Source organism: Rhagoletis zephyria, unplaced genomic scaffold (genome assembly GCF_001687245.7).
Source record: "Rhagoletis zephyria isolate East Lansing unplaced genomic scaffold, Rhagoletis_zephyria_1.1 Rzeph_scaffold_02472, whole genome shotgun sequence".
In the NCBI taxonomy this organism is placed as follows: Eukaryota; Metazoa; Arthropoda; class Insecta; order Diptera; family Tephritidae; genus Rhagoletis; species Rhagoletis zephyria.
This window is the reverse complement of record NW_016159556.1, coordinates 52,065-77,633: the sequence shown is the minus strand read 5'-3', so window position 1 is coordinate 77,633 and position 25,569 is coordinate 52,065. Positions and strand designations below refer to the sequence as shown.

At 34.9% G+C, this 25,569-nt stretch overlaps 1 protein-coding gene across 1 annotated transcript in view; it reads left to right on the top strand.

Annotated features, from left to right (window-relative positions):
• The first annotated feature begins 4,274 nt into the window (after positions 1 to 4,274).
• The window catches only part of LOC108366970 (tumor necrosis factor receptor superfamily member wengen-like), a 57,576-nt gene continuing 36,281 nt past the window's right edge, over positions 4,275 to 25,569 (top strand). Inside the window, exon 1 of the mRNA XM_017621480.1 lies at positions 4,275 to 4,462. The gene's annotated coding sequence lies outside the window, so the exon portion shown is untranslated. The remainder of the gene's footprint in view (positions 4,463 to 25,569) is intronic.

Sequence of the window (25,569 nt, the reverse complement as noted above, 5' to 3'; positions counted from 1 at the left end):
AAAAACGAATCAAATTAGGGGGTAGGGTCTTTAAATTTTCAAAAAAAATCATTTTCAATGGGAAACCTAATGTATATACTATATAGACTTTCTTCTGTTCGCCCATCCATCAGCAGCAGTCACTCAACATTTGAATTCAATGAATGAATTAAATAGAATTATAATCTGATGACATGATGAGATTAGAAGCCTCATGGCTCTTTGGACTCTACCTTATGGGCAGTAGCGCCGGCGTTTCCAGACGCGCCGGCGTCGCCGCCGCCGCCGATTCTTTTTGAAGTTGAACACGCCGCCGCCGCAAAGCCTGTCGGCGTAAACCTCTACTACAAAGCTGCATACTCAAAATAATTCTAGAAAACCTGATTAAAATGTTTAAAATTTTATTAAAATTCGTCGGAGTTTTATAAGTGTTCTACAAAGTTGGAAATTGGGATTTATATGATTTTTTTGATGGTAACTTGCTCAAATTTTATTTTCCTATTTACAAAAACGCCCTATCTCACTTCAAAATGTATTGAAAATATGCTGATATAGGTCGTTTTTGAATCGGCAGCTGAGATAGGGCGTTTTTGAAACGAATTCTGAAATAAGGCGTTCTTGAAAAGTTTTTTGAGATAGAGCATTTTCGAACTGGTTGCCGAGATAGGTCGATCTTCCACTCAGCAATCGATATGTATATTCTGTGAATACATTATTGTGATAGTTTTACGAGTTTTTTTTCTCTTTGTTTGAATTAAATAAAACTGTATTAAAAGATGTTATGTCTTTTTGTTCTAAAAACCTAATTGTATGTTCGGATTCGATGTTTTAGAAATGTCCCGGTTTTTGGCCACAGAAATCTGGTCACCGTAAACATATGTAGGGAAAGTCTGTTAGTGAAAGAGAACGAAAAATGGCACAGAACATGCAACAACGCCCGAAAAGGGTGTTGTAGTATGCGGAGCATGTAACTAAATGTTGCATGCTATTAGGCGCGTCTGCTATTCTTTTAGAGATTTTTTGTGATCACTTGCAAATTTCTACCAGGCGCTCATAAAAAGAAGAAGCAAATGCCAGCGGAAATTTTTTTCACAGCATAACGCATCATGCTCCTCAACGTATGCTACCTTTTCGTAGAAGAAAATTTGACATCCGGCAAATCGACAGGCCAGGAAAATAAGCAGTACTAGTTAACTTCCACATTTATAAAATTCTCACTGAGATGGCCAGTATGGCAATGGAAAATTTTTTCTCAACACAGCCCCATGCGTCGTCGAATTTCACACGTGGTCGGTTCTCAAAAAATCATTTTAGTAAGCCAACTTGCTCTTTCCTAGCGAGCGCTCAGAAATGAACAGCAAGTGCAGCGGAAATAAATTCTGTCTACATTACAAGTTGTCCCTGAACGTACTCTATATTTTTGGTGCCAGAATATTTTACATCCGGTGAAACTAGCTCAGTTCAAATCATTTTATTGAATCAAATACTTCCAAGCGCACACAAATTGACAGGAACTATTCACGAAAATACAAATATTTGTACTATTTTACTATGCGCCTGAGCGCGTGCTACATTTCCTTAGTCGTACATATTTCACCCAAAGATTTTGCATTGTTTGCGGCAAACTAGAGGAAATCACATGGTAAGCACAAAGAATTTTTGTATAAAAAGGATGTGACTATTGGAAGTACATGGACCCCCCAATGTACTTCCAATAGACCAGCGGCTTATTTGTATAATTATAAATCAAATTACAATAACGACTTTTATAATTTTCTTCGCGCTCTAAGTGAAGTTTATGTTTATTATTTCCCGCCTTTTCCAACACTAAAACTTTGATCTCTTAAATGTTTAGATTCTCTTTCACTACTCATTACATTTTTAAGAGAGTTTTTCAGTTACTAATCATAGCTAGATTCGTATGGCGAAGCACACAAGGTATTTGAGGAGGAACACTCGACCGGCAAAGCAATATTTTAGTGAGCGGCTAATATGGAGAGTGGCATTGCCAGCAGCTCGAAATTTCTTAATCAACTTATATGCACACGGGAATACATACAATATAGCATACAGTAAAGAGTGGGTAAGTGGAACTCAGATAATTAGAAACCATTTAACATACATATGTATTTAATAGTTTGAAAATTAGTAAAAATCACAGTATACTGTGGTAAAAATTAATAGAAAATTGGCTATACTGTGAAAATTTACTTCAAGAAAAAGAAAAACACCTTAGAGGCAGCTAAAAAAATCGGTGCTCTTTATTGAGAGAATACCGTGTCAGAAAGAGTCACCAATTAATGGTTAGCTCGCTTCCAATTTGGTAATTTCGATATTAAAGATGTACCACGGTTTTGTTGACCAATCATTGCGGAAGTCGTCGAAATACCTCCAATCGTTGAGAAATATGTAAGCGGTCAACGCTAGGCAACAAAAGAGCCATCTCTAAAGAGTTTTAAACATTTTGAAGAAGGCTGAAAACAAAAATAAACTAAACGTTTGGCTACCTTATATGTACAAGTTAGCTATTAAAATTTTGAAATTTTCTTCGAACCATTTTTGAAGCGAGATTACTGATGGTGAATAACAGTTTTCTTGCGACGATAGCGTGCGAAAAAAACGGTCATGGTCCAAGAAGTAGAAAGACAGCCAAACGGTGGCAAAATCAAGATTGACTCTGCTGAAGATAATTGTCCAATATGAAGTGTTACCGTCCGGCCCAACGATTGATTTAGATTTCTACTATCTATATACATATGTATATGTCTAATCAAATTAAAGCAATTGATTAAAAACAAACTATTTCTCATTATTAATTTAGAGAAAAGGAGTGGTTTTTCATCATAACAACGTCAGACCTTACACAAGTTCGATAACTCAGCACAACTAGGCTAGCTAGAGTTAGGCTTGGAAGTTTTGATGTTCCCACCATAAAGCCTGTACCTTACATCGTCATATTATAATTTGTTTCGGTTTCTGCCGAACTACCTTAATGGTATTAGGTGGACTACAAAATAGTTCAATATAAATCATTAAATTTTTTCTCCCAGAAACCGCAGGATATCTACAGTGGTGCCATAATTGTTTTAGTATAACAATGTCAAATTCAATAATTACTCTAAATGGAATTTTATGACTTAACTCAGTCTGTGAAGACAGACAATACATAAGTAGTAACTGATGATCGTCAGGCTGCTTTTTTAATTCATTGATGCAGTGATATTAAGGCAAGGTCAGACAGAGACGTTTGTTTTGACAGTATTTTAGTGTTGGCTAGTACCGATACGAAAAGTATTGACAGTAAAGGATTTTTAAAAGTATCAAAACTGAGTACTCAAAAGTACTCATTACTTACAAAAGTACTCGAAATTAGTCAGTACTCGTAACATCCCTAGTTATCACATCCAAATTACACTATTATTATTATGAGCCTTGAGCACTGCGACCTCTAAGGTGGTCTATTGTGCGTGGCCTTTTACCCTATATATGAAGGCTTTTAATATAAGCTAGCACTTCGGTGGGCTTTTTGTTCCATATTTCGAATGGATTAAGTGTTGTACCACCTAGGTGAGCGAGTCTGCGTCTAGCGAGAGCAACACATTCACAAAGGATGTGTTCTGGCGTTTCTTCGTCCATCTCACAGAAGCGACAGACGCTCGTGTCTGAAAGATTCATTTTACTGAGGTGATAACGCAGGGAACAATGTCCCGTGTAGTACCCAGTGAGAGTTCGAAGGTCCTCCCTGCCTAGATTTATGAGCTTTTTTGAAGCTTCTTGTGATGGACAGATGAACCGCTTAGCTTGTCTTTGCCCCGGACATTCATTCCAGTGCCTTTCGAATTTTTTGTCGACCCACTTGTTTATGACCTCCCTTAAGTGGGCTTTGGTGAGCCCGCAGAAGGGTTCCGGGCCATGGAATAGTGTGGTAGCTCCGTGTTTTGCTAGGCGGTCCGCCTGTTCATTGCCGTCATGGCCCTCGTGCCCCGGCACCCAGCCCAGTAATACTGTGAAATTACACTAAATTAACTGTAACATTAAAATCGCGTACCTCAATAGGTTGATTCCAACCATCCATGCTCTACTGTACAACTCTCTCTCTTTTAATGTGCCACAACTGGCTTTGTATGTAGTTGCCTTATTGCGCCTCGATACGAAGATCAGCGTATAGCGAGTCAACGCTGTTGATCTTCGCACCGATTCGTTTGACTTTAAACACTGATTGCACGACGCGCAACGCTTCAGTCTCAACGTAAACTCGACGAAAAACGCAACCGGATCGAACTAAGCTAGTTACTACCGCGGCGGCGGCAAAATATACAAAAAAAAAATTGGAAAATAGAAAGAAACTTTTTTCTTAAGTTTTTTCTCTAAGTTAATGTAGAGTAGTGTAGTTAAGCGAACAAAAAGTTTAATAACTTAAAACTTACAAATGTCTTGAAAACGTCTATTTTTTAAGTTTCTTCAAACAAATGTTCTTAATAACGTAAGTTGAAGGTGAATTATGGAAAATAAAAATTATATTAAGAAATTCAAATAAAACGATTCCGTTGTGTTTTCGAGAGAAAAAAAACGATTTGGCGACCATTAATTTGTGCGATATGTATGTGTGTGAGAGTGAAACAATTTTGAAGGATTTCTGGCAACATTTTTAACATGAAACTGGAGTTATGGAGAATATGCAAAAATAGTGCATTCAAAATGTGTTTGGTATTAATAATACATTTTCATATGTATGTATAACTAAATATAATTTTGTATTAGATGTTTGAGTGCAGAAAATTTTTTTAATGGATTGCAAAAAAACTAACTAGGAAAAACCACAAAAAAGTCTAGAAAGTGTAAAATGAAATGCATTCATGTGTATATGGGAACATTTACAAAAAAAAAATTATATTTATATTTCACTGATGCAAAAGATATAAAAAATTATAAATAAAGTGGGAACTTTAATACTTAATATTCGATAAATTGGTATGTATGTATGTATGTATTTAAAACCTTTTTTAATGAAGCACAGTTGCCACAACAAAACAAAATGTCTATGTAAAAGATATGATATATTAGAAATTACTAAAAAAATGCTTGCGCAAAAAAAAAAAAATAAAAGTCATGAATACGTTTTTCTGAGCTAAAAAAAATTTAAATTGAACCATTAAACATCCTTATATTTGTAGCAGAAATAGTTTTAACAAAGAAAAATTAAAAAAAATCATAAAAATAAAAATATTAAATCAAATAAATCGGACATAAATCTTTTGTTACTGCTCTACAAAAATATTTGAAAACGAAGACAAGGAAAAAGCACATTTTTATTATTTAAAGAAAATTTAATGTCCTTATTCATAAAAAATAAAATATTTTTAAAGAGCTCTATAAAGTGACATTTTCATACAAAATTTCGATTTATAAAGCTATTTAAGTCTCCTTTATTTTTTATGAATTTGGGTGAAAGATTTTTAGAGACACATACAAAATTATTTACCAATATTAGTAGATTTTTTATGGCAATTGCTTACTTCAAAATATTTAAGAGTAAAAAAAAAACATTTTCATATCCATTAACAGCATTAGTATACACATTGCCTTGAAAATGTTTTGTTTAAAAAATTTTGCCGGGACGAGTAACCGCAAAAAATATATTACCAACGCATATGCAAGGATCGGCAGTTCGTCCGCTCTCTGAATGACAACGTGTTTTTTTATTATAGTGAACAAACGTTGATCATTATTTTTGCTTGCGACAAAACGAACAAACAAACACGCATAGAAAGAGAATTGTTTGTTTTACCCAATCTGCATTTTGTATGATTAAAGTGATTTATTTTCGCTCTGATTTAAAATTGTTTCGGAAGCCGGCGTGGTTGACTGATCTGACGCTTTGCAAATACATATGTATGTGTATATACGCACATACATATATACAGGCACACCCGCATGCCTATGTACTATGTATAGCCTCCTTCCTACCTTCGTATGGTAGATATTTATGATGGCATTTCCACATAGTAGGTACACTTCATCACCGCACAACCGCACAGGCCAGCTGTCAAGCAGAGTCATATGTAGAATCAGTCAGTCAACCAGCCGTCGGAGTCGAGTCATTCATCCATCTCCATACAACACAGCATCCAGGCCGCGCCAACATCATGGCTGCCAATTATGCGCTGCGCGATGCGATGCGTTGTGATGACGATGGCCGCGCCGCTGTCATTGTTCCAGATCGCTGTTACAAAAAAAAAAGGTAGTGAAATTTTGTTTTCATCAATGTAGGGGGAGATTTTGCATGAATTTGGGCAGCAGCTTAAATACTCATAAAACACTATAATATGGTAGGTATACTTACAAAATTTTCGGCTTGGGGTAATTCTGTTTAAATGCGTTCAATGAGTTTGAGTGGCCGGCGACCGCGCGGTCAGCGCCTGACCCGCCTGTAACTTTTACTAACTATATGAGAAGAGGGCGCGNTGTATGTACATATTCATATGGAAGTACATATCTAAATGTGAAGCATGTGTTGTACAACGCGAGAACATCAATGTTTATTTGTGAATTCAGCATCTTACACCCTTCTCTGCTGCGCGCATATGTTCACTAGGGTGCCTCACAAAAAAAAGTTGCGGGTTTGCCACCGGAATGACAAAATTTAATTTATATTCTAAGACTCCCCGTAAAAATTATTTTTAAAAATAACCCCAGATGATAGAAGATTAAAACTTTGTGAAGTGGGCCACCGTTTTTTCGAGGGTCGAGCTTTTTTTGTGCAATTATCTGTTTATGCTTCACAACGATAATAGAAAAATACAAGTTTCACAAATTTTCGAAATTCGAATTATTTTGGAAGTTATAGCTTATAAAGTTTTTCGAAATTGTTTAGATTTTAATTGTTTTCTCCCGATTGGTAATACCTATTCTGCTCATATTTTAAGCAGGTGAGAATGATGGTGTTTTCTTACCATTTTTATTTTTTATTTGGCCATAATTTTTTTTTATACAAGTTATTATTATTTTTTTTTTAATATTACTGACATCTCAATGGCTTTAAAATGGCGTTTTGGACTAATATTGTTGTACGTTCTATTAGTAATTATTTGCAGAAAAAAATTTTTCCGCAATGCATCGAGACGAAAGTTATTCACGGTTTTCTTTTGTCGCCCAATGTATTTTGTATCGACCCTCGAAAAATGGTGGTCCACTTCAAAAATTTTTACTCAGAAGTTTTTAAGCTCTAAAGGTCTGCATAAAAATGTTTAAAAAAAGAGATATAGATTTTTGGAGATATTTTCAAATGGGTGCAGCTCACGTAAATTTTTAATATCCTTCTGATATATTTTGGCGGGAGTCTTAAAATATAATAAATTTTATAATTCCTATGGGTAAACAATACCGATCTTTGTATAGGCAGTGATACACCCTAATGTATACCAACATATATGTATACACTTGCACGTACATATGTGGCATAGCTCTCGTAAAATATCAACATATTATGTAAGTAATGGATATGAAGTTATTTTTGCTAAACTAAAAATAATATAGAAAATAATATTTTAGTTTGACTTTAGAGTCATCGAGTATTTGATTGACGTTTGTGCGCGCCTTTGCCATCATAGCAAATGATAATGATCGCCCGCGCTTCTGTCTACCCCCCGAACTGTTGAGCCTGGCCGTCTCGCTGGTGGCGCAATACTTCCTTGCAAACATGAACATGAGCGTACAAATAGATATACATATGTATATTTGGACAAAACTGTTTAAAATTGTATGTGTAAATACACTATGTAGACACTATGAACCTTCGGAAAATTTTAATGCACGCCATTTTCACACAGCCCTTTAAAAAAAAGGAAAATATAATATTGACAAGTGCAGCATTTGTGTAATGAACGACACTCTGGCAGAAAATGTTGATGGAAAAATTTTGAGCTGTTTCTGTATGCAATGGCAATAAATAAATCTAAAAAAAAACAAGCAAAAATCCCACGGAAGAAAAATTTGTAGTAAAAATATGTTTTCAGCTTGTCCAGCTGTCTTTTTGTGGTTGATATTTATTTCTAAATAAATATACACTTTTTGTCATACGAGGTCATAGATCAGTTTGAAAAGATATATGGAATTGGAAAACGTTGGATTTTCTTTTCTTACTTATTTACTGTTTTTTTTTTTTTTAATTTTCTCTCTTTTGGAGAAGATAATGTATTTGAGAACGTTGCCCCGTCATTTCTTCTCAAATTTTGTTTGGACATTTGACCATTTGAAAGTCTGAGCTAACGCTTGACAGTATTCGCTTTTTATAAGATCTTGTTAAAGATTGAAACTATGAGGCTAATCCATTTAACGTGAGAAATCTGTGATTTGAATACAAAAATTTATCAGAATTATGTAGAAAAGCGAATAGACATATGGTTATTTCTACAACAAAAAACATAAAAATATAATTTCTAGACTTTGTGCAAACTCGCGAAAATTCAGAAAATTTGCATGCAAATTTTAAATATTTTTAATCAGATCTTTTAGAATTTTTTGAGTGTGCAGATTTATAGTCCAATAAATTTTATTGCTGTAAGTAGCTACAAATTACCGTTGATTTTTAGCAACTTTTTTCGCGCAACTTTTTTCTTCCATACAAAAAAAAAATCGAAACTACTTTATATGGAAAGAATGCAAAAAAAAAGTTGAAAATTTTCATGAAAATTTATTGCAGTTTCACGAGCTTTGCATAAAGTTTAGAAATTATATTTTTGTATTTTTTATAAAAAATTAGTGGAAAAATATTAGAATATAAATTGGTGCATACATTGAGCAAATATCGCTGTGCCAATACTTTTTTCCGGCAGTGTATGTGCATAAGGAATTCTGTGTAAAAAGCTTAAACGCCAATATTTATTTACTTTTAAATAATATGGCTTTTAAGTTAAGACGTGTGAGTAAACGTGTTACATGACTGCGTATGGTGCTACGGGGCGTATACGTTACATACGCAACTAAGTATTCATTTAAATACATTTTCGCGATGGAATCTTGCTTTATCCAAACTGAGAATAATGCATTTTCTAAGATAGGTGAACCATCATTTTCGACCAAAAACACGTTTTTGTTTTAATTAACGATAACCCGTGCCGACTTTTAGTTGAAATTTTAGTTAATAACTTGAACTAATCGTCCATGCAAATTTTTTAAATGTGGAAAATTCGATATGTTTCCCATATTTGAACGCATTTCTAGTAAATCTGCATCTTTAAAGCTTTCGAAATTAAAAATCTTGAAGGATAATATTTTTAAAGGATATTTTTGACACGTTCCAAAAGGATAAATGGAAACAAAAGTTATAATTAATATTGTTTTGAATTTTTCTTTTAACTGATACCTATATTTCCATATTTTGTTTAAACTTTTGAAATTATTAGATATAATTTATGGTCGGAAAAATCCTGAATAGCTGGTAAAAAACTAAAAACGCTAATTGCCCTAATACAGTAGAGAGAATAGTAATACCGCCTTATAAAAATGTAAAATGAGTAAGTTAGCTTTTTGGGACAGTCTAATGTACATACATGTATTTATGTAGGGTAATACGTATTTTAGCAAGGAACTGTATTCTTATAAAATTTTGGAAAATAAATACCGACTACTTTTGATACAAACTATATACATACATATGTAGCTCACTTATAATAAAATATATTTTTACAATTTGGCCTCACTAATCGAAAATAAAAAAGTTTTAAAAACGGACAATAACTACGCCCACCTGCTAATGGCAATTCTCAGAAATGTACAAAAAACTGTATCTTTTATAAATTCGTGCGCTGGACATATACTGTTCGGTTTTGCCCGTACTTAGACCTCTTTAATTGTTTTTGTTTTTGGAAAATGTTTTAAACTTTTTGATAAATCTTATTCTGTTTTAAATATGCTATACTATTACATATTTCCTTTATATGAAAGCTAAGAAAAATCACTGCAAGTCTCAGCGATTATGGCACGAGTTATACAAATAACAGCAATATGCACATATGTACTTATGTAATATATTCAATTTATACATCTGTGCATATGTATGTAAATATGTGTATGCATAACAGACAGCAGCAAGTGTCACATCCACTGAATGTCTGATTACCAACAACCGAGTGCACAATTTCAAGTGCTCCCCACCCACACCCACACCCTGTTTAATAGCTAATCGTGGCGCATTGCCGCATTTTATTGCAATTGCATTGCTTTAATGAATGAATGAACAGCAGCGGCAGCACCAGCACCAGCACCAGCAGGAGCAGTAGCAACAGTAATTGGAATAAAGCTCATTTGTTTTTGCAAAACGCAAGATTCTAATTGTTATAGCTTTCTGCTGCTGCTGTTGTTATTGTAGTAATTAAAAAAATACAAATACTACAAATTCTTTGCGTATCACAACAATTCTTGTTATTGTGATCATTTGAAATTATAATAAAATATATACAGTGCCGGACAAAAGTATTGGCACAGAGAATTTTTCACAATATATGCAAAGTTTTTTATTCTAATTTATTTTCAATATTTTTTAATAAAAATATAGTTCGTACTTCACCAAAAAACATAAAAACAAAATCTCTAAACTTTGTGCAAAACTCAGGAAAGTTCAATAAATTTGCATACTAATTTGCAACTTCTTATTCAGATTTTCTAGAGAAATTCTAAGTATGTAGTTTTATAGCCCAACTAATTTTAGTATAACAAGGTGCAAGTTTGAAGTATCTAAAAAATTGCGTTGATTTATGGAAATTTTTTTAGTAGAAGGTGTTGCTCATTTTCTCCATACAAAAAATAATTGTCGAACATACTTTGTACGGAAGAACCTGACTGAAAAAAATTTACAAAAATCAATGCGGTTTTTTAGCACCTTCAAGCTTGCACTTTGTTGTACTAAAATTAGTTGAGCTATAAAACTGCATACTTAGAATTTTTCTAAAAAATCTGAATAGAAAGTTGCAAATAAGTATGCAAATTTATTGAATTTTCCTGAGTTTTGCACAAAATTTAGAGATTTAGTTTTTATGTTTTTTGGTGTAGGACGAACTACATATTTATAAAAAATTATCGAAAATAAATTAGAATAAAAAACTTTTCAGATATTGCGAAAAATTCTCTGTGCCAATACTTTTGTCCGGCACTGTATGTATGTATGCATACTTGCATACATCTCTATAAAAATACTTACAAGAAAAGCTGCAATGACAACAGCCGACTGACTATGATGAATTGTGCCGGCAATAATAAGTAGAGGCGGTCATACAGACATACTTATGTACATATGTATATATTACAGCGTGCAACAGTAAATTTTTCACACAAAAAAAAATTAATATATTCGCGAAGCCATGGACCAAATATAGTAAAACTGCGTTTTTAGTTTTTCTCTCTGACGTCTGGATTTTTTTAAAGCACTTTCAAATTTGAAAAATACGATTACTTTAAAAAATTAATAAAAAAAATTTGGTGTAATGTAGAAAAACAGTACGCGTATCTAATTAAAGACAAAATTCAGTAAAATTAAGGCCGAATAAATTTTCTGTTGCATAAGGACGATTAGGTATTGAAAATGTCCTTTTAAAATTTTATCCTTGAATATCCTTGAAATTTTCCAATAATTATTTTTGAAAAAAAGGACATGTTAAGAACTAATATACACTCGACCAGATTCTCGAATTTCGTCCTTCTAACTTTATCAGCTTAAAAAAATAAATATAAATAAAAGGGCATTTTCAATACATATTCGTCCTTGTGAACCAAAAAATTTAATTTTTTTTAGATCTCTTTCACTTGGTACACATATTTTTATTCTACATTGCACTGAATTTTGTAAATAATTTTTGAAATTAATCATATTTTTGAAATTACACAAAGTCCTTTAAGAAAAAACGCAGTTTTACTATATTTGGCCCACAGTTTCGTGAGTATACTGATTGCTCGTGTGTTTCGATTCTTTTTTTGTTTTTGTTGAACGGTGTTATGTATGTACATATGTACATTGCGTATAATGGCATGTATTTAGTTGGCAGGCCACGTTGTACGCATTTTTACGAGCCAAATAGGCAACTGTGGCAGTTATTTTAGTGGCGTATCTATGCCGCTTTTATAATAATTTTATGCCTGCATGAAAAGTTCAGTCGTTTAGCGTGCAAAATGTGCATTTTTATTGCCAACAATGCATCTTTTTCATAGGCAATCATGTGCATTTATTTTGCTCTTTTACTCTGAACTTTTGGTATAATAAACTACTTTCTTTGATATTAGACTTACCGACGTTTCATATCAAATCGACAGTCCATGGTGGATAGGTCGTACAGTAGATATTTATTGTAAACCGGATTTTTAAATTCTAACATTACTGAGAAAAAGCTCTTGAAATGGCGGAATCATCATCGCCTTAACTCTCTGAACATCTGCATCAAGACTGTGGCCATACATTCCCATGTGACCTTGCACAGGAGTAGGTGGATGCTTTTCAAACTACACAAATTTTAACTTTGAAAGAGAATATTATAGGGCTATCCATTTAGCATTTTTTTATAATAAAATAATAAAGTTTAGACTATGTCAATATAAGTACATATGTAGCAAATAATTGGTTACGGCCCAATGACGAAGATTACCCACAAAGCACATCAGATATTTAGTCACTTTTCGAGGGTAAAAAGCTTCTCAGACACCAGACACAGATTTGGCAATTTTGTTTATTAGCATATCACCTCATCACTGAAAACGAAATTTCTGTATCGATGAAGTGAACTAAAGGCTGGTTTTCACTATGTCAAATTCAGTGGCATTTGTCGTCAAATAAGTGAAAACACATTGTCAAGTGGGATTAGAAAGCGGTCTATCGATTGATTTCGATCAGGATAGGTCTTTAGTCGGGTACGTGCCCTGCTAAATCGGCTATCTGTCAGTTTTTGGCCCATAATATTATCGGTAAAGGTATAGATAAAGGAGATAAAGTTGTGTCAAAATATGTCGGCAAGTTTTGGCGTCAAAATATGACATAGTGAAAACCAGTCTTAAGCCAAATCCTATACTCAGCAACTTGAGTCTGCTTTCTATGTAATTTCCTTGGCATTACTCCAGCCAACCCCTGACGTTTTTTTTTTGGTTGCCCTCATATAAACAGTGCAGTATTTTATATTGTAGCAACGAAGTTTGGATGATCATTGGGTCATTGGAAAGGCAAAAGCCTATTAAAGACATTGGTACCAACATAAAATGAATGCTGATGCTAAAACGCTAGAGTCCAGTGGGTGTAAACTACCTTCCTAAGGTCCTCAACTTATCGTTGGACACTCGCATAGTTCCTTAAATGTGGAATAAAGAAGTGTTCCACTGCTTAAAACCTGGAAGCCAGCCAACAAAGGGTAGTTTTATCGACAGCCTTTCTCCCATCAGGACTTCTTGTGATTAAATCTCGAAGCCTGTAAGAATTAAACAGTGGGATCTCGAAGCTTCCCTAGTCACCAGAGGTAGTTTAATCGATTTCCTACGCTGTCGATTGCTCGATATTGGAATGTTGCAAGAGCATTGATGACTTGCTTGTTTTCCACGGAGTCTCACCCATATCAGCATATCAGTTTAAATGAAACCATTTTCAAATTAAGTGAAGCCTTTTTCAAATTAAATTAAAGCTTTTTCAGGTTAAGCGAAACCACTGAAACTTTTTTCACATCAAATGAAACATTCGTAAAGGGACGCTTCATTTAATACGGAAAATACGGGACATTTGCCAACGCTAGTCTGGATACTGCAGCAGACTTAACTCATACATACTTAACTAGACTCGACTATGACATATGCAGCCCATACGAATTGTGAAGGTATCATCCACGAAACCAACCAACCACCTCTTTACTTGCCCCCGAAAACCTACGCAGCTAACAGCCCACCCTTTGGTGCGGCACTGTCGACAGAGCACTTTTCATGGGTCTACCGTTGACTCTGCTTATATTGATTGGTGATGGGGCTCTATGAGGACTCGAAAGCCAGCACTCTTGCGCTCTAAAAATAAATTTTTAAAAGAAAAGTACGATACCTGCGTTTATTTAAAAGTTTTTCTAAATGTTCTGCAGCCATAAACTACTTCCCTCCTATCAAAAAGAAACCAATTATGTGAGCCTTTCATTTGAATGTTGATTGAAATTTATTACCATAGTCTACATTCACTACTTTCCAACACCGTTCTCTAAATGTCGCACTCGATTTGTGAAAGCGTTTCATATGCGATTGCCACAAACTGTCAACAACAATTTAGGTCACGCGATATCATAGCCACAAGCAACTAAATATGTAGTCACTTCGCAGCAATTAGAATGCTCTGATAGGCAAAAAGCACAAAGTGCTACGAGAAAATGGAATCAAAAAGCGTGATCGATGCGATCAGCACACATGCAGTTGGCAATTTCTACATATTTACAAATGAACATTGATCAAAGACACAAAGTCTGGAGGCAACCGTAATGGCTACTGATTGGCTTCCACATGGCGGTGACTTTGATAAGTCCACATAGTTACTAATTGAGGGCAAGTTAGCGCGATCGGGTGAACGTGATTGCAAAGAAAATGGGGACGAAGAAAAGGAAAGAGGTGCGATGCATAAATGCATCAACTGCGACGTTCATTGCAATCGGACAAATGCTTGAACTAAATTTCATAAAAGTTATGCATGAGTTGGTCGCTAAGTAAGTGAGTTGACATTGCAATGGCAGCAGCAACAGCAGCAGCAGCAGCAGCGGTTGCCACAGTAATGCATTGGCTGGTTGGTTGTCAGCGGTACTTTGCTTATTTTAATCTAGCGTAGCAAAATTTGGCAAGTGAATTTGCTTGAACTGCAGCTGTACAACGTACAAGTAAATGTAAATGTTGGTACGCATAGAGCGTCTTATCCAACAACACTTTGCCAAAAGTCAAATTTAATGGCATTGCCGTGCGAGCCCTTTTGTGGTTAAAAATAGTTGGTTGCGCTCATTTCCCAGCAATTCGCTTGAATTGTTAATGTAGTTCCCCTGTAATTTACTTGCGGATTCTCTCGAGGTAGGTATGCAGGTATATACATACATACATACATATGTATGTGTGTATTTATATGCAAATACAATGCACATCGCCATGCTTGTGGCAAGCATACTTTATATGTATGTACATACTTTTTTATGTGGCATGCAACGAAGGACGCAGGAACTGTTGCTGTTGCGCTATTTATGCGGACTTCTTGCTATCTGACTGCATCTATTGTACGAAAGTATGTACATATGCACATGCAAATGTACAATCTGGCAGTTGGATATGCATACATACATATGTATGTATGTACATACTAAAACAAAAATAGCACACATGTCCCAGATGTTGATTATTTTCATTGTAAAACAGATTTGTAAACAAAAACTTAAATGTTCGTCTAAGCAAACATGTGCAGATACAAATGTGCATATATACATACATACTTACATACATGCAACCATGCAAGCATACAGATGCATATCATGGTGTAATAATAACAAGNCAATTTTTTATTTGTTTGAATTTCAACTCAGGCGCAATGCTTAGGCACTATTTCAGCACCCAGTAGGAAATCATGTGCCCCAAAGAGAGCTTCGAAATTGTTATCAAACGCTTTTAATACGGACAGCTCAAAGTGTATTTTTAACAAAAGAAAATTTTTAATCGTAAAGCAACAACAACAAAAGAGGTTACGAGTAAAACGTTGAGTTCCCTAAGCTTAAAAGCTGGCTTAAGCCCAATATAGAGCGCGGGCTTAAACATTGTAGAACCTTTACTGATGTCTACAAAACTGACACAGGGTCAAGCTCTGGGGTCTACCTCGAAAATAACGGGGACAATTTTCACTTCTTTCTTGGGGAACTCGTCTCAGAATTTCTAAGATAAGGAATTTACTATTAGCAAGGTTATTGACTGAAGTACATGAAGAGGTAGGAAGGAGTTAATACGTCTGTAGGGACAATCTAAACTATACTCAGGCATTTGGCTAGCCCTTTGAGTACTTCCAAAATGGTTCAGAAATACAAGTATCTATCGAACAAGTTATGTTGGAAAACACAACGAACTAGCTATAATCTGGGTGCCTGATCACTCAGGAGTACCTGGTAATAAGACATTTGGCTATTTGGTTAGAGAAGGCTCAGTTTAGGTATTCCTTGATCCTTTTTGGGTGTTAAACTACGTGTCAGTCAGTGGAGGACCCACGGGGGGTGTTTTAACACCCAAACCCAATATGGGAACAAATGTCTAAGGAACTCTCTGACAGAGAACGAAATGAGACCAAATTTTCGCTGAACTATTCGCGAAAAATGAAAGTGAGAGCAATATTTTTCCCATAGCGTTCATTAGTTTGAAATGTTCGAATATTAAAATTATTAAAAAAATAACTGAAAGATAAATATGCAAATTAAGTCAACGAAAGTCTTAAAACACGAAGTTTTCCTGCACAGAAAATGAAAAATTGTCCTATAAATGGACAGTTCACAATAATGATGAACGATCTGGGAGTTTAAATGACCCAGCTTAGCTTTCCTCCGGCTTAGAATCGACAATCGTAGTTCTCACTGAAACCATTTTTCATCAATTAAATTGTCGAAACTTTTGTTCTCGTTTTGTTCTCTAGCAGAGCGTTCCCCAGTGTTCTTATTTAGTCCTCCTTGAGGACGTTCAGGTTACTGTCGTTCCCACTTTGTTTCCATTGGAAACGTTCCCGAAAGTTTCGTTCTCATTAAGTTCTTATTGAGAACGTTCCCGAGAGTTTTGTTCGCATTTTGTTTTCTACTCTCTACTTTAGTACTCATTTTGTTCCCGTGAAAACTGCTCTCAATACTTTTGTTCCCGTTTGGTTCTTTTGCGGGAACGGTCTGAACATTGGATTTTGTTCTCGTGCAGAACTAAACTAAACCTGGAACGCGTTCTCGGTCGCTGATTTTAACACCCAATAAAGTTTTGATTTATTCGTAGATTGTTTAGATAGAACAGATTACATGGAACACAAAACAGTAAAATGGACGGTATACATTCTGAGCGCTGTTTTCTAAACGCGCTATTTTGGGTTAGTTCCGACAGCAAAAATATCAGTCAGACAACTTCCAGTAGGGTAAATACATAAGTATGTACATACGATGTAGTCTAATCCCAATATGCCAAACGAATTCGTTACGTCGTCGTTTCCGACTCGTTCTGGTCAACAATTTGTTCGCCGGCGACGTTCGCGTTCGATGAAAAGCACAGTTCGCCATAGGACTGTAAAAACGATTCGGCGGGGGGTCGCAATTGATTGAATGAATGAATGAATTCGATTTGACGTCGATTCGAGTTCACCCAAACGACTTCACCAGAGCGACTTCGATTCGAACTCGCCTACGCTCTGTGGCGAATTGGGATCTGACTGGCTGGATCTTTCAGGCACAGCATCCACGCCAATGTGTTTGCACATACGTATGTACATAAGAATTTTATGTATAAATGAATGCATTTTAAAGCTAATTCTTTTTTCATGACTGTTGTTGCTCAGTTTGCAGTACAAATGTTATTGTAGTGTTCATCAAGTTGTGACTTACATAGCTTGATTGGCGAAGACGTCAGTGGCGTGAGGCTGTTTAACTTGATTTTTTGTAGCATTTATTTTCGCTTTTTCTTACTTACACACAAACCTAATACGTATGTATGTGTGTATTTAAGTATATAGACAATGTTTTTTTTTTAATATGTCTATGTATTTTTTGCATTGGCAACAAGCAGTAAATTGCTGTCACTGTCAACAGTTTGTTCGCCTGCGCCGCACATCTGCACTGACTTGACACTTTGACTATGAAAATACGTTGATACATACATATGTACGTATGTACATTGATACCGTGACTGAGAGGGCTGCCTAAATTGCAGACTTTATTTTGTTGAAGTGCGCTCGTATGTGAACTTGGTAGGCCTACAAGTGCCCGTATGTATGTATGTAGTTTGTATTTGCAACATAAAATGTTTATGCAAATATTGACAGACACACTATCCAAAATCCTACATGAGACGTACATACAGTGGTTGAAAAAATTATAGCCGCACTATATATTGACAAGTACTTTCTTAAGAAAAAAAAAACAAGTTCCAAACTTTTTGCAATATTAAAAACAAAAAAATTAATAAACCTTCGTTAAAACTTTGAACCTTTTAATTAGATTTCTTAGAAAGATTCTGAGTATGCAGTTTTGCAGCCCTTTAAATTCTAGTAGAATAAAGTAAAAGTTTCAAGTGGCTAAAAATTACGGTTGATTTTTTAGAATTTTGTTTGTCGCATTTGCTTCCGAATATACACAATTAGTTTTTATATGGAAGAAATCGTAACATCTTCTACAAAAAAAATAATGTAACAAAATCGACGGTAATTTTTAGCCATTTGAAACTTTTACTACAATTTAAATGGGCTACAGAACTGCATACTCAGAATCTTTTTTGGAAATCTAATTAAAAAGTTCGAAATTTTTACGAAAGCTCGTTGTTTTTTTTTTTAATTTATTGCATAAAGTTAGAAAATCGGTTTTGTTAAAGAATGTATTTAAAAAAATAATAACTAAAATTAAATAACAAAAAAAAAATATGTTATAACCTATCAAAATGTGGGGCGGCTATAATTTTCCGACCAATGTATGTACGGTGGCGAAAATTAAAATAGGAAAGAGACTTTTTAGCAAGTTTTGGTTATTTTTCATTCGCTTATTTAATGTTTATTATTTTCTTATGAAAGTGTAGGTCGTTATCTAACAAAAACCGCGTAAGTCAAAATTTCAAACTTTATACAAAAATGATCAAAATTCGAGAGTTTCATCAAAATTTTGACGTTTTTAATTATAACTCTTAGAAACATTCTCAGTATACAGCACAATTAATTTTGGTACATCAAAGTGCAGCTTGAAGTAGCTAGGACTTACCATTGATTTTTGGCAATTTTTGTTCACGCATTTTCTTCCATACAAAGTATGTTCAAACATTTATTTGTATGGAGAAAATGAGCAACACCTTTCACAAAAAAAAAAATAATGTCTTTTTTGTCAGCATTCTCCTATCATTGACTATTTGCAACCATGGTTTCTCTTTTGCAAAACTTCCAATACACTTGCAAACACTCGCATGCAGATGAAAATGCACTTACGCGCAAAATGTATGCAAAAATAAACAATTCGCAGCTGAAATGTTCACTTTTCACAATACATAAATAACATAAGGCATACACAATTGTGTTAATCTTAGCATAACTCTTCACGCTAAAGACATGTTAAATATGTATGTCTACTCGATATTTTGTTATTCTTTTTACTCACTAGCACGTGTCATTTGTATTTACTGTCAGGCAGCTGCGCATTTAACTGCGAGAGAATTTAGATGTTGTATTTGTATTGGGTGTCGAAACTTTTTTCGAAAATACATATTTTGAGGCTTAAGTAAGTATGTATCTACAAATTTAACTATTTAAAAAATTTAGTATTTGCTATTTTTGCTACATACGTGGGTATACTAAAAACATACTTACATACATACATATGTATATATGTACAATTCTATTTATTTTTTGCTTGTTGGCAATTTGACAAAACAAATAATTTGCGATTTTGCATAAAATGGTGCTGCTTGTTTTTTTAATTGTTACAAAATGTTTATGCATTCGTGTTGATCAATTGCCAATAAAATACGTCGCATCATTAAGTAAATGGATTAGTTCAATCAACAGACATGTCCATCAAAACTAAAGTAGGCGCCATAGCAGACAACCGAATATATGCATGTATGTATGTAGTAGGAATATGCATGTATGTATGTATGTCTACTAGACTGGGTCGCGAAAAAAGTCCTAGTCTATAAGCTTTCTTACTGAATTCAAATTTAGTTATGTTAAGGTGCTGTGTATATGTATTTATGGCAAAAATATGTTTAAGATCATCTATCGCATCTTAACGTAGGATTATGAATACAAAATTCATTGAAAAAAAGTCGATTTTGGCTTTTCCTCTGAAGAGCAAGGGGCAATGATTCTTATGACGGCGAAAACCTATCGAATAAGTATTTAAAACTATGGGTTGATTAAAAACTTTTTTTTTTTTTAATATGGAAGCCGATCCGGCCTAATATATGAATATTGTGCCAAAAAGATGTGATTTAAACTGTCTGCTTTTACTTTTCATTGAGAAAGTTTGCCGTTTTTGCGTGAATTTTCAAGGACATTCATATGTATGCATATCTACCAAGCTATTCAAGACAAACACACATGTACGTTCAAAAATATTCACTCATTTATAGTATTCTATTTTGAGTAGTGGTTTCTTGCGAAATCTTAGAAATTCGGCACATTTTAGAAAATATGTACACACCCAGTCATTTGAATACCACACCCTGCTGATCCTCAGGATGTACAGTTTTCCGTCCGTTTATTTAATATTCATTATTTTTTTTTTATAAAAATGTAGCATATTCTACATATAAATCCGATTTTAAAATTTTATACAAATTTAAGAAACATGTCAACAAAACCGTGTGCTATCCTAATGACCTACATTTTTGTAGACTAAGCAATTTTAGTATAACAAAGTGAAAGTTTCAGGTGACTTTAAAATAGCGGTGATTTTTGATATTTTTTTTTTGTTGACAGTGTGATGCATTTTCTTAGATACAAAGTATACTCGAAAAAATTTTACGAGGAAAAAAATGCGCTGCACCGTTAACAAAAAAATTGTCAAAAATCAACGGTATTTTGTAGCCACCTTAAGCTTGCACTTTATTTTACTAAAATTGTATGGGCTACAAAACTGCATACCCGAAACTTTTCTAAATATATTATTAACTTGTGCGCTGCAAGTCATTAGGATACACACCCTTTTGTTGGAATTTTTTTTTTTAATTTTCATAAAACTTTAAAATCGGGTTTTAAACGTAGAAAATGCTACATTTTTATAAAAAAATTTATGAATATTAAGCAAACGGAAGGAAAACTGTACATACTGACGATCAAAAGGGTGTGCTATTCAAATGACTGGGAGTGTATGTATCACTTAAACAAGAAATAAATTATTGACCCTGGCTGAGATGGCTCTAATTTCAATAATCAATCAATAATAATCCTATGCGCAAAGGGTGAGAATATGGCCGCAGTAAGGCACGCTTGTCGTAAAAGTCGACTAAAATCGCGTGGGGGGAGTGTCCAATGGCATTAATACGTTTCGGGATGTAGGAGGATGACAAGAAAAATACACACCAAGCCTGGCAGTTGGGGACAAAACAGCGATCATTTCGGTGATGGCACAACGAAAGGCTGCTAATACGCCAGTTGGTATTTACAATTGTGGTAATGCATTCGTACTTAAGGCAGATTCTGGAGACCCCAACCAGCACTAATGTCTCCTATACCAAAAGCTGGGAGCGCATCCTGGAAATTAGCGATAAGGTAGTACCAATCAACTGTTCTTTAGACTAGGAAGCGGACTATTCGCTTGCAAAGGTTGTAAGCTCGCTGCCACTGACCCACAACAAGAGGAGATGGAGGCGAAAGAAACCCGCTTGAGGCCTATCCCCCTTAGTGCATCTAGGAAGAGGCCAGGTCGACGGAGGTTACACCTACGGAAACCTGTTGCGGCTTTGGTGAATGCAGTGACATCGAAATCATTTGAAGAACGATGTAAACGGATTAACTCGGACTTAATCTGGATCAATTGCAGTTAATTCCCGAGTTGATCCGGATCAACGCTGCCATCTGTATATGCTTTAAGAGAAGAAAAACTGGCTATGATCACTCGTGCCTGGCCCAATGCCATCTCAGAGAAGAATTGTGGTGCTCGCAAACGTACTTTCTGGTTGGATCCCGATCTAAAAATGGCAGACTTGCTTTCCTGTCTCCGTTTCGAAAATCCGGGGCTTGATATTTCTCACAAAAAGAGTAGCATTCGAGAAGTTGGAAAAGGTGGTACTCTGGTGGTAAAAATGGACCAGAGCTTTGCCATAATTTTGAGTAAATTTCTTCATAAATGTGCCTCGTCATTCGCTTATTGTCACTTTACCTTGATCGAATGGGCAGAAGTGAGTTTGGTATCTATATTTGTGGGTAATAAACGTCTCTTTAATTTTCGTAATTTTCTGAAGTAACACTACATTTGCCTCCCTTTTGCTGCTCTTTGTTTAAATGGGATATCGTTTTGAAAACTTCCAAAAATGAACTATGTAAATTCAAAAAGATATTGGTTAAAGTCCCCAAAGTCCCATGATTAAAATAAATCCAATAATAACGTTCAGTTGATTGACAAATAATTGTATTCCAAGAGAACCTGACCACCTCCCAGTACCCACACTCATGCGTGCACAGGCCTAAGCACATGCGCAGCCATTGTTGACCCGGAAAGGAAGTAAGTGTAGTTAGTTAACAAACGGTTCGTGCATACAAACCAACAAAAAAAACCAATGTATAGGAAAACCCATAATTCCGATTTCCGATTGAAATTAATTATGCATTACGCAAAGTGCTGTAGACATGTTGCATACATACATATATATGTTTGTAGCTAAGAACATACATAAGTATGCACAACTGCAAGAAAGTAGCAGTAGTACTACATAAACCGAATAACTTAAACTAATTAAAAATAAAAAATAAAGCAAAACAAGTCTACAAAAGAAATAAGAAAGAAAAAACAGCCAACCTACGACAGTCTACGACAAACAAGTGGTCGGAGCAAAACAACAACAAGTGCCTCATTTTTCAATTGCCATGCCCTGCCTGACAGACAAGTGCTCCACACAATAGAGGATAAAAATGAGAGAAGGCATCCAATTGCAGCATTGTTGCACTTTTCACCGCTAAGGGACAAGTTGATCGTCATGGGTTGATGACTTAAATGAATTGTTAAATTGTCAATTGATTGGCGATCGACTTTTTGGCAGCAATTGATGGCAAGTTGACCGAGGCCAGCTGCAGTTACAGTAGTGTGTAGAATTTTAGCGCTGCAATAGAATGTGAATTCAGCTGACAATAAAAGCGTTGTAAAAAGAAATAGGAATAATATGTAATGTACAAAACTACCTTCCTCATTTAATTTTCTTCAAAACAAAGGTCCTCAATAATTTGTTGAAAGCATGTAGGCATTCAAGCTTTCATACACAAAGCAAACGATTGCGTCACAACACTGTACTCGTAGTATTAAAATTCACTTTTATTTTTCAACAGCGGTTTACACAATGATGATCATTCCGATCGTCACAGAGCAGCAACCAAACTCGTAAGCACACAATTCTCATCGCTCTGGCAAAACTAACTACTATTCATTCTACGTAAATATTCTCGTCAGATCGCATCAATTTACGGTGCCGGTGGCCATTGTGGCTAATTTTAATTAAATATTTCTTCCTGTTGTTTTCAACCATATTTTGCCATGCTGCACTAACAACTAACACCAACAATATAGCAGTAAAAACAATAACAACATCACAAAACGCGCCATATTCATATTTATTGTTGGGCTGGGTTTGAATATGAATTTTGAAAAAGTTTTACACTCACACATCTGCGTGTGCCTGTCCAAATGCATATTAATTAATATATGCAAACATAAAAATTTACATATATGTATGTATGTACGTTGTAGTTGTATTTTCCCTTTTGTCACTAATATTGAAACTAATGTTTTTGCTTAAGCTCTAATGGCGTTGATGTTGACGTTGACGTTGATGGCCTGTCGTTTGGCCGGTCATTGGGGAACTTCGAATTGCGGGAAAATTGTATTGGGTTCGTTAAGGAAGGTGTGTACGTATTCGTTTGTTGAAAGGGGGTTCAAATAGGGGCTTATATTACGGGGTTCTTTAAGTACAATTTTCTTTTAATATAACCAATTTTAAGCCCTTCAATTTTTAATTATTTTTCTTCTTCTTCAAAATAGCAAAATTACGCCAGTTGTAGGTCCTACTCTACACTTTCGTTGCGCACCAATGGTTGCCGAGTCGAAGAACCTTTTTATGGGATTGTCATCATTCCATGCGTACAACACGCCCAAGCCAGCGCATCCAGACGCTAATAGGGCCATATGTAGATCTAGCGTAAAAATAGTTCTCCCGAAAGCGTTCAAAGGCTCAATAATTAAATTTTAAATAAATGTCTCGAGCCGTGAACTGACGGAATGATAACTCGTAGCTGTCTCCACTCCTGAGCTTAATAGCCGGTGTCACGAAATTTTAGAATTTTTTATTTTTGATTTTTAGCTAACTTCTCATTAAAATTTTCCTGTTTCGCGGCAATCAAAAATATTATGCCCTGGACACTCCCAGCTTTCAAGACAAAGACGGCATTACGCCTTTGTTGTCAGCGCAATCCAGTGCAAGTGAGAGCGCAGATGGTTATGACCGATTAGGTACACTGTTAGCAATCGTATGCTGACTCTATTGAAAAGATCTATCTTTCTAGCAAAGAGATGTAAAACTCGAGAGGAATTATACGAGAAAAGTTTTATAACCTAGGGACTTTTTAAATATAAAATATATTCGTCAGCAGAATGCATTTTTTTCTCAAGTAAATCTCTGAAATAAATCTCTCTCTCGATAATTTAGTCCATCATTTCTTCAATTTTATTATCTCTTTTGGGACTAGGTATTTGTCGGCTGACTTATCTTCAATAATAAGCAAAGCAAAAATGTATGTATGCATAAAAATAGCTGGATGAAAAATATTTAGTGAAATCTATTTTATCTAGGCCTGGGAGCAAATTACAAAGAATTAAAATCTGTTTGGACATTGATTCCATTCGACGATAAGAAAATCTATGACATAAAAAAGCATATACAATCAATGTTTATCTTAAGACAATAAGGTATTGAAAGCAAAAAATTCGAATTTTTTACAAATCTTCCATTGAAGTGGTATTTGTTTTGAGAGATAACTAAGCGCCTCGGCGCATGCCACATTGTACACATCCGATAATATTTATTTACTTATTTCTTTTTTTTTTACTTATTGCATAATATTTATTTATGTACAAATCCTTTTTTATTTATTCTTCAACACCGTCACTGTGTGCACAATTTACGAAACGGAAGTATGATATGCTGTCATATTGACAACAGACAGCGAGTGTACAGTGAGCATAAACATACGCAAAGGCATAAAGTCACTAATACCAACGCATTTTGAATATGTGTGTGTGTGCGTACGATCGATGGCGCACGTTGCCCGCATCGAAATATGAATTTTACAATTTAACGCTCGATCGGTAGCGATCAACGTTTAGTACGAATATGACCGGCATTGACCACTGGAAATGGCAATAAAGGAAGAAGAAAAGCAAAAACAACAATGAGTGAAAATGTTGGAAAAACGCAGGAGGTTAAAAAATAAAAATAAATACATACGTATGTACATGCATGTGTATGCAAATAAATTTGATTGCGTATATTTATATACTTGGTTGAGTTGTTGTTTTTGCCGTTTGTCGGTTTTGACTTCTGCTTGTTTGTACGAGGACGCGCTATATGTAAAACTCAAAGCGTAACTGTTTGCTTATATATATGTATGTACATAAGTATTATGTACACATTTCATATTTGTGT